This window comes from Peromyscus californicus, unplaced genomic scaffold (genome assembly GCF_007827085.1).
Source record: "Peromyscus californicus insignis strain IS unplaced genomic scaffold, ASM782708v3 Scaffold_5__1_contigs__length_169319896, whole genome shotgun sequence".
Taxonomy (NCBI): domain Eukaryota; kingdom Metazoa; phylum Chordata; class Mammalia; order Rodentia; family Cricetidae; genus Peromyscus; species Peromyscus californicus.
In genome coordinates, this window is record NW_026294573.1 from 64,583,732 (window position 1) to 64,593,549 (window position 9,818).

A 9,818-nucleotide genomic window follows, 5' to 3' on the forward strand; every position below is an offset into this window, starting at 1 on the left:
TTTGGTTGGGAATTTTAAAATTTTATATGTATATATGGTGTTTTGCCTGTCTATGTACCACATCTATGCCTGGTGCTTGGATTCTCTGGAACTAGAATTCAAGGTGGTTTTGAGTGCTGGGATTTGAACCTCAGTCCTCAGGAAGAACTGCCAGTGCTCTTAACTGCTGAGTCATCTCTCCAGTACTGTCCCCTCACCCCTTTTTAGAAAGAGTCTTACTAAAAACTCTTTCAAAAGTAGCCCAGGCAGGCCTTGAACTGACTGTGTAGCATGCAGTATGACCTTGAAGTTCTGACCCTCTCTCCCCTAAGCATTGATATTAAGTCATGTATCACCACACTTGATTTTTTTTTTTTTCCGAGACAGGGTTTCTCTGTGTAGCTTTGCGCCTTTTCTGGAACTCGGCCTTGAACTCACAAAGATCTGCCTGCCTCTGCCTCCTGAGTGCTGGGATTAAAGGTGTGCGCCACCACCTCCCGGTACCACACTTGATTTTTATTCCTGGGGCCTGTAGCTCCTCACCAAGATGTCTTTCCACTGTGTGCTGGATGTACTTCATGGAAGGATCTGTCTGTGTTCCTGGAAGGGGATTTTTATCTGGTTCTCCATACCCACCTTCAGTATGAACAATTGCTTCTTGAAACCTCAGTACGGTTTCACTGCCCAAGTGTCCCTGATTCTTACAATGTATGAGAGACTTGAGCAAAATCTTCTGTGCATGTCTGTTTGAAAATCTGCAGTTTAAACCTGGATCCCATCATGGCAGTGCAATTGTGTGCCTTTAAGGCTGCATCACCAACAGAACAGGTAGGTCTAGATAGTGGGGCTAGCATTTGGGATAAATGTTGCTTAGTGTAAAATGCAAGCTACAGGATAATACATATTCCATGAACCCATTTTTATCAAAATATATGATTTCTTAGAAACACATACACAGAAAAGTGTAGGTAGACTATTCTGTCCCACCAGCCAGTTCCCAAATAACCACACAGAGATTTATTATTAATTATAAATGCTCGGCTGATAGCTTAGGCTTGTTTTTTAGCTAGCTCTTATAACTTAAATTAACCCATATTCCTTATCTATGCTCTCCCACGTGGCGGTACCTTTTTTTAGTATGGCAAGTTCATCTTGCTTCTCTCTTCTTCTTCTCCTCGCCACTCCCAAGACTACTCCCTTCTTTTTCCCAGTATTCTCTTAGGGAAGAGGGAAGAAACAGCATCTGGTTCTCCTACTTAACCTTATCCTGCCTAGCTATACGCCAGTCAACTTCTTTATAATACCAATCACAATGACATATATTCACACAGTGGAAAGGGATATTCTACAGAAAAGGTTATGTAAATGGAATGACCCAAACCATTAACAGCGATTGGCACATATGTTAGTTATTTTCTCGTAGCTGTGACTAAGTAAATGCTAGACAAGAAGCAATGTAAAGACAGCTGGGACCGGTGACTCATGTTTATAAACCCAGCACTCAGGAGGCTGAGGCAGGAAAAGCTACAGAAGGAGATCCTGTCTGAAAAAAAAATTAAGCCAGGCAGTGGTTGTGCAAGCCTTTAATACTAGCACTCAGAGATGGAGGCAGGCAAATCTCTGACTTCAGGCCAACCTGGTCTACAGAGCGAGTTCCAAGACAGGCAGGGCTATACAGAGAAACCCTGCCTCAAAAAACAAAAGCAAAATTAAAATAAGGGCAGTTTAAGGAGGGAGGGGTTTATTTAGGGGTACAGTCTGACATGGCAGTAAAATCATGGCTATAGGAGAAGGCATAAACCCCTGCTGCCACTGTAGTTATGCATGGTTGTAAGCCATAGGAATTGAACCCCAGCCTCTGCAATAGCAGCAAGTGCTCTTAACCACTGAGTCATCTCTCCAGCCTCATAAGGAAGCTAAGGAAGAGTATGGTGGTTTGAAAGAAAATGGCCCCCAAAGGGAGTGACACTATTAGGAGGTGTGGCCTTGTTGAAGTCAGTGTGGCCTTGCTGGAGGAAGTGTGTGACTGTGGGGGCGGGCTTTGAGGTCTCTTTTGCTCAAGCTTTGCTCAGTGTGACACTCAGCCCACTTCCTGTTGCCTTCTGATCAAGACGTAGCCAGCACCGTGTCTGCCTGCACACTGCTGTGCTCCCTGCCGTGATGATAATAAACTGAACCTCTGAAACTGTAAGCTGCCACCTCAATTAAATGTTTTCCTTTATAAGAGTTGCCATGGCCATGGTGTCTCTTTACAGTAATAGAAACCCTAAGACAAAGAGGAAGAAGAGGAGAAGGAGAGGTTTGGAAAAGTGGCTTTTTTTAAAAGCTAATCATGGTTCACAGATTGAATCTCAGCACTGTGTAGGCAGAGGCAGGCGCAGAGACAGAGTAATCTCTGTGAGTTGAAGTCCAGCCAAACAAACAGAAACTGGCTGTCTGTTTTCTCAAGCACAATTTTGTACACAAACCAATTTTAACATTATTTTTTTCACTTCAATCCTTTAACTTTACAGACTTTGGTTGTTTTCATATAGAATCTCACTTGCAATTGTAGACAAGGCTGGCCTCAAACTCACTAGTGTCCAAGGCTGGCCTACAACTCTCAGCAAAGCCTCTGCTTCATCCTTCCAACTGACCCTATGGCATATGTGAGTCATCAAACCCTCTTATGAGAAGAGGTCTTGCTCTGCAGTGCAGGCTGGCCTTCAGTCTGAGAACTCACCAGACTATTGAAGATGACCTTGAACTCCTGATCCTCCTGCCCCGCCCCCCAGTTCTGGGATTACAAATGTGTGCCATGAGGCCTAGGGCTTTTTCCCTTTGACTTACTCCATACCCTAGCCTATGGGAAGTTGCCACTCACATTCCCTATCTCAGCTAAACAGAAAACACCTTCACAGACATGCCAAATGTGTATTTCATTAATGACCAAGGCATTTTTTTAATCCAATCAATCTGACATTAGAAATTAATTATCACAAGCCTATTAGGAGAGCTGGGAATGTAGCTAGTTGGTAAAGCACTAACATGAAGCCCTGGGTTCAGCACCAGGGGAGGAGGGGGGTAGATTCTGATGTTCTCCAGAGTTTTTCTGTCTGTCTGTTTTAGTTAGGGTTTCTATTGCTATGAAGAGACACCATGACCATGGCAACTTTTATAAAGGAAAACATTTAATTGAGGTGGAGGTTTATAGTTTCAAAGATTCAGTCCATTATCATCATGGTGGGGAGCATGGTGGGTGTACAGGCAGACATGGTGCTGGAGAAGTAGCTGAGAATCCTACATCTTGCAGGCAACAGGAAGGGGTTTGTAACACTGGGCAATATCTTGAGCATAGGAAACCTTAAGCCCACCCCCACTGTGACACACGTCCTCCAACAAAGCCATACCCACTCCAACAAAGTCACACCTCCTAACAGTGCCACTCCCTCTGAGCTTATGGGGGCCGGTTACCTTCAAACTACCACACCATCTGTCCTTTCCTCTTCCTCCTCTTCCTCCTCCTTTTTCTTCTTCACCTGAGGTGGTATCTCTCTTGGGACTTGCTGTGTAGATCAGGCTAGCCTTGAATGTGTAGCAATCCTCCTGTCTCTGCTTTCAAGAACTGGGATTATAGGTCTGTACCACCAAACCTGGCTTATCACCCAAATTTCTGACTTACCACCTTAAGGAAATGTTTAAAATGAAGTGCAAGTCGTTCTGACCGACACACTCCAAGACACAGTATACATTAATAAACACTACAGAATCCAGGCATGATGGCCCACTATCTGTATTCCCAGTACTCAGGAGGCTGAGGCAGGAGCATTGACATGAATTTCAAGTTAATGTGGGCTAGAGAGTTGAGCCTGGGCTACAGAGTGGGTCTCTGTCTCCAAACAAACAACAAACAAACAAACAAAACAATAAGAAAGGTGGTTGGAAGGAACAGAGCATTTGCTTAGCATACACAAGATCCTAGGTTCAAGCCTGAGAACCTCTAAGAAAGGAAGAAAGAGGGGAGGGGAGGGAAAAAGGAAAGAGGGGAAGAAAATGGGTGAGAGGCAGCAAAGCCTGGAGTTATGGCACATGCTTGTGTCTCATCACTCAGGATGCTGAAGCAAGAGAATTGTGAGTTTGAGACCAGCCTGACCTACATAGTGAGATCCTACCTATAAAAAAATAAACAAGTCTAGTTATTAAATCAGCCTTTCGGATCTCTGTGAGTTCAAGGTCAGCCTGGTCTCCAAAGCGAGTTCCAGGAAAGAAATCAGCCTTTAAGCTGGGCCTAGAGGCTTGTAATCCTAGCACTTAGGAGGCAGTAACAGGAGAATCACAAATTCAAGACTAGCTTGGGCTCACAAGACTCTGTTTTAGGGGGAAAAACCATCTACTTTTAAGCATTTCAGTAAGACTCTCCAGCTATTTGCCTAAGGCACACAGCTGGCAGCCTGGGGTGTAGGTGGACTTTTCACATGGCTTCTGTGGTGGACACAAAGTACAACTCAGCAATAGGTCAGCTAATGGAGTCAGTTTCACGTGAAGAATTGCCCTTGATAATGACGTGTGTTTACTACATTACAACTCAGCCTTACTGACCCCCGCCCCCAGGGTGAAAGCCAGTTCTCATCCTCAGGACCTAAAGACCACAGGGACATGAACACCCTTGAGAAGCACAGCTTGTTTGTCTCTGATCACCTGAGTAGCCCTCCTTGGAGGCCATTGTGTGCATGTGTCACTGGTTATCAAGGTCTAGCCACAGGAAAACCAAAGTAAGAAAGCATTTTTTGTTATCGATAAAGTCTCATGTATCCCAGGCTGTCCTGGAAGCTTACTGTGTAATTACACATATGAGCCATCACACCCAGCTTTTTCTTTTTGGTTTTTAGAGACAGGGTTTCTCTGTGTAGTCTTGGTTGTCCTGGAACTCGCTCTGTACACCAAGCTGTCCTCGAACCTCCACAGATTCATGCCATGGTACATATACTTGATCACAGAGTAATAATAAAAATGTAACAACATAAAAACATTAGTTGGAAAGTTTAATAAGTGACTCATGTTTTTTATTTAATTTTTTTTGAGACAGAATCTCACTATGTAGACCTGGCTAGCCTGGAACTCATTGGAAATATGCCTGCCTCTGTCTCCATAGTGCTGGGATTAAAGGCGCCGCATACCACCATACTCAGCTATTATTTGTGTGTGTGTGTGTGTGTGTGTGTGTGTGTGTGTGTGTGTGTGTGTGTGTATACATGAGTGCCTTTACCTACTGAGCCGTCTTGCTGGCCCAACAACTCACAAATTTCAAGTTGCCCTTTTGAGTAGGAAGATGAAATTTGAGTCATCTCTCTCATGCTACCCTGGACATGAGTCATCCCTTTGAACTGTGTATGCAACCCATCATGGGACAGGAGAGAGGAAAAATGTGAGGGGCGTGGGGAGAGGAGAGAAAAAGAGACCACATTCATATACCTTTTATTATATTATTGTAGATATTCTCTCTCTTTTTTTTTTACTGCATCTACATGGAGAGTTTATTTTAAAAAAGAGATGAAGAGAAATATAGGAAAGAGAGACACACACACACAGAGAAGTCAAGGGTGTGCACCTCATGGGAAGAAAAGCAAAAGGGGGGGGGGAGTTTTTCCTTAGAATGAGGCTTTTATGTCAGGACACAGGTTGGCACCAAGGGGTGGGAGTTCAAGGGTGGATCAGAATATTAGCATTCCTCCAATTTGATTATTATAAAAAGAGGTGAGTTATGGGAGCAAGTAAGGGAACAAGGTCACTGAATTCTCAAGGCTACTTCAAGCTGACAAGGGGCGAAGTGGGGAGGGGGGAACTGGAAGTCATGCATGGCAGAAGTAGATATTCTCTTATTAGTCATTGTTCATTTCTTATAGTGCCAAATTTATAAATTAAACATTATTATGGACTTGTACATATAAGAAAAAACATAAGGTCTGAGTCCTCAGTGGGGAGAGCATTTGCCTGTCAAGTACAAGGCCCTAGCATCACTCCCCTTGACCCCTTTAAATAGTATCTTGCTTTATAGTCCAGGTCAGCTGGAACTCACTAGGTAGCTCAGGCTAGTCTTGAACTCCTGGCAGTCTTCTTTGTCCCAGCTTCCCTAGTGCTGGGATTACAGGTGTGTTGCCATCTCACACAGTTCAATGCCTTTATTTTGTGTGTGTATGTGTGTTGTACGTGCTTATGAATGTGCAGGGTGCATGTACCTCTCTGTGTCAAGAGACCAGAGGATGACACAGGGTGTTCTGTTCTGTCACTCTCCACCTAATTCTTTTGAGACAGGATCTCTCACTAAACCTGGAGCTAGGCTGGAGCCCAGCAAGCCCCAGTGGTTCTTCTATCTTGCCCTTCTCCTCCCAATGCTGGGCAGCCATACCTGGCTTTTTATGTAGGTGATGTGATCCCAATGCAGGACCTCCTTCTGGCATAGTAAGCCACCTCGCCAGTCCCTTATCTTTACCTATTACACCAGAGTTTAGCACACACGGTCACGCAACTGTAATCCTGATCACACACCCTCTAATCCCAGCATTCTGGAGGTGGAGTGGAGGATCAGCAGTTGAGGGCTAACTTAAACTATACAATGAATCTGAGAGTAGCCTAGGCTACACAGTGAGATGCTGCCTTAAAAAAAAAAAAAAAGAAAAGAAAAGAAAAGAAAAGAAAGCAGGAGCCTACAGAGAAATTAAAAGACGAATTAAAGGAACAGCCAAATAACTTTTATCTAGACCAGGAAGTATTGTTATCTCCTTTTTACAGGTGAAGAAACCAAAACAAAAATCAATTAAGCAGCTAGCTCAGGTCATCTGCCTGGGATCTAGCCTTGGCCAAGTTGCTGCTGGGTCATTAGACTATGGCAGATCAGGCGACTTTCCTGAGACTGTTGCTTTATAAAAAAAAAAAAAAATGGTGGTGATAATTCCATGCCACCGAGGATCCCCACTATTGTGAGGTTCTGGAACTCCTGACTCAGTAGATCAGGAGGAGGAGGCAAATAGCCTCTGATGAGGTGACTCAGGGGTCTTCAGACCGTGAGAACCAGTTTTGTAAAGATGGCTTTTCCTGGGCTTGGCTCATGCCTCTATTCCTAATACTCAGGAATCTGAAGCACGAGGATTACTGCAAGTTTGAGGTCAGCCTGGACTCCATGGTGAGTTTAAGTAAGGCCAGTCTAGGCTACAGAGTGAGACTTTGTCTCAAAAGAAAAAAAAAAAAGAAAAGCAACTTAAAGCCACCCCTATTCTCCGGAGTTCTTTCTCATTTTTTCTTAATAGATTTGTTTGCTCTACTTCAATGATGATGATGATGATGATGGAGATGACAAGAGCATCTAAGAGCCAGGCATAGTGGTTCACGTCAGTCATATCAGTAATCCCAACATTCTAAAGTTAAGACGGGATTCAGGTCAATGTCAACTTGGGCTATACAGTGAGTTTAAGACCAGCCAGGGATACATAGGAAGACTGTTTCAAGACAGAACAACAACAACAAATCACATCTGAGAAACAGTAGAATGATTCTTAGAAAAAAATTTCATCACTCAAACGAAAATTTAATTTGACAAGTATTTACTGATCCCTCGCTTCAGTGGGCTTTATTATGTGTCAAGACATTATAAAGGAAAAATCTTTTTTTTTTTTTTTTTTTTTTTTGAGACAGGGTGGTTTTGAACTCTTGATGCTCCTGCCTCTACCTCCTATATGCCGGGATTACAGGACACCTCACCTGGCTAAGAAGAACTTTTAAAGATTGTTATTTTAATTATGTGTATGTCAATGTGTGGGTATGTGCATGTGGGTACAAAGCACACATGCCTGAAGAGGCCAGAAGAGACTTTGGATCTCCTAGAGCTGGAGTTACAGGTGGTTTTGTTGTAAACCACATCACTTGGGTGCAAGGGACCGAACTCTGATCCTCTGCAAGAGCAGCAGGTGTGCTTAACTGATGAGCCGGCTCTCCAGCCCTGGAAATGAATTTTTTTTTCTCTCAAACAAAAAGGAATATTAGAGTACTATGTAGCCAGGCATGGTAGTTCATGCCTTTAATCCCAACACTTGGGGGAGGCAGAGATAAGAAGATCTCTGAGTTTGAGTTCAGCCTGGTCTACATAGGGAGTTCCAGGCCAGCCAGAGTTATCTCAATAAAACAAAGAAAGTAAATCTTAAGACACACAAACAAACTTTTGTATAAAAAAAAATGGCAAACAAAGTATAGTCTCAAAGCAAGGCTTCTGAGTTATAGATTCCAAAGGCAGCAGTGAGGAGGTCCTGCTGGGGTAGGAGGGTGTGCGATGATATCTGTCCAAGCTCTTAGAATTCCCACTGAAAAAGACAGAATGGCACAAAGGAATCCTATATTAAGATGTGGTCCAGGGGGCCGGGCGGTGGTGGTGCATGCCTTTAATCTCAGCACTCGGGAGACAGAACCGAGTGGATCTCTGTGAGTTCGAGGCCAGCCTGATCCACAGAGAGAGATCCAGGGACAGGCACCAAAACTACACAGAGAAACCCTGTCTCGAAAACAACAACAGCAAAAAAACAACCCCCCCCCGCCCCCCCCCCCCCCCCCCCCGCAAAATGTGGTCCAGGGACCATAAAGAAATGTGCTTGGAGTCTAAGGATTAAGATGGACAGAGATGAGGACTCACTAGGTCACCATACCCAGGCCAGTCAACTCCTGACTGAAATGTTCCCCGACTCTTTACCTGCCCATCCCCAGGATGCCTCATTCCACTTTAGTGAATCCTCCACTTCTAAATGGTGTTTTGGCCACTGCTCCAAGTTCTCACACTGGTGAAAGTGAAGTAGAATGAGGCACAAATTTGGTGTGTTGCAGGCTTTGTGGGTTAGGATAGTCTGTTTGAGACCCTGGGACCTGTCTTTCACCGGAAAATAAAAACAGAAGGAAAACTGCACAACTTGAAAGAGGGGGGAAGTGACTCACAGGCTTGAAATGTAAAAAGAGCCTTTTTTGTAGGGAAAGGGCAAAAAAAGAGGTCAGATTAGAAGGAAGTCATAAGGGTAGGGGGTGGAATAACAATGGGCAGACCAGATATTTGCTTAGAGTAACACCGAAAAGAAAGGAGTTATTTGATCGGTTTTTTGTTTGTTTGTTTGTTTTTTGGTTTTTCGAGACAGGGTTTCTCTGTGTAGTTTTGGTGCCTGTCCTGGATCTTGCTCTGTAATCCAGGCTGTCCTCGAACTCACAGAGATCGGCTTGGCTCTGCCTCTCGAGTGCTGGGATTAAAGGCGTGTGCCACTGCCACCTGGCACTTTTTTATTTTTACATCATCATCATCATCATAAGAATATTTTTTGGGGGGATGGGAGTTGTGGGGGACAGGGTCTTGCTATGTAGCCTGAGTGGCTTAATACTCATTATGTAGCCCAGCCTGGTCTCAAACTTGTAGCAATCCTTCTGCCTCAGCCTACTTAGTGTTTCGGCTCACAACCACCTGCACCTTCAGTTCCTAGAGATCCAATGTCTTCTTCTGGCCTTAGAAGGCATCTGCATAAATATACTATTGCACACAAAACAAAATCTTTAATAAAAAAAGCATTCAGAACTTCCTTGGTCTTCCAGACATTTTATGGCTTACTTTTTTTGTTGTTGTTTTGTTTGTTTGTTTTTTTATTTTTATTTTTTTAAATTTTTTCTCAGGGGAGAGTGCGAACGCAGTCCCCCACTACCACAAATTATGCAGTCGAGTTTCCCGCATTTGGGGAAATTGCAGGGTTCAGCACATCCAGAGTGCAATGGATAAGCCTCGCCCTGGGGAAAACCACCTTAGTGATCATGGTATCTCCCCTGCCAGGTAAGTATTTGTTGTT

General features: G+C 43.9%; 1 non-coding gene across 1 annotated transcript; it reads right to left on the reverse strand.

The window, feature by feature from the left end:
* Positions 1-9,645: 9,645 nt before the first annotated feature.
* Positions 9,646-9,810, reverse strand: LOC128098114 (U1 spliceosomal RNA). Its single transcript, XR_008214139.1, has one exon. It is a non-coding gene; the product is annotated as a U1 spliceosomal RNA (small nuclear RNA).
* Positions 9,811-9,818: the final 8 nt, after the last annotated feature.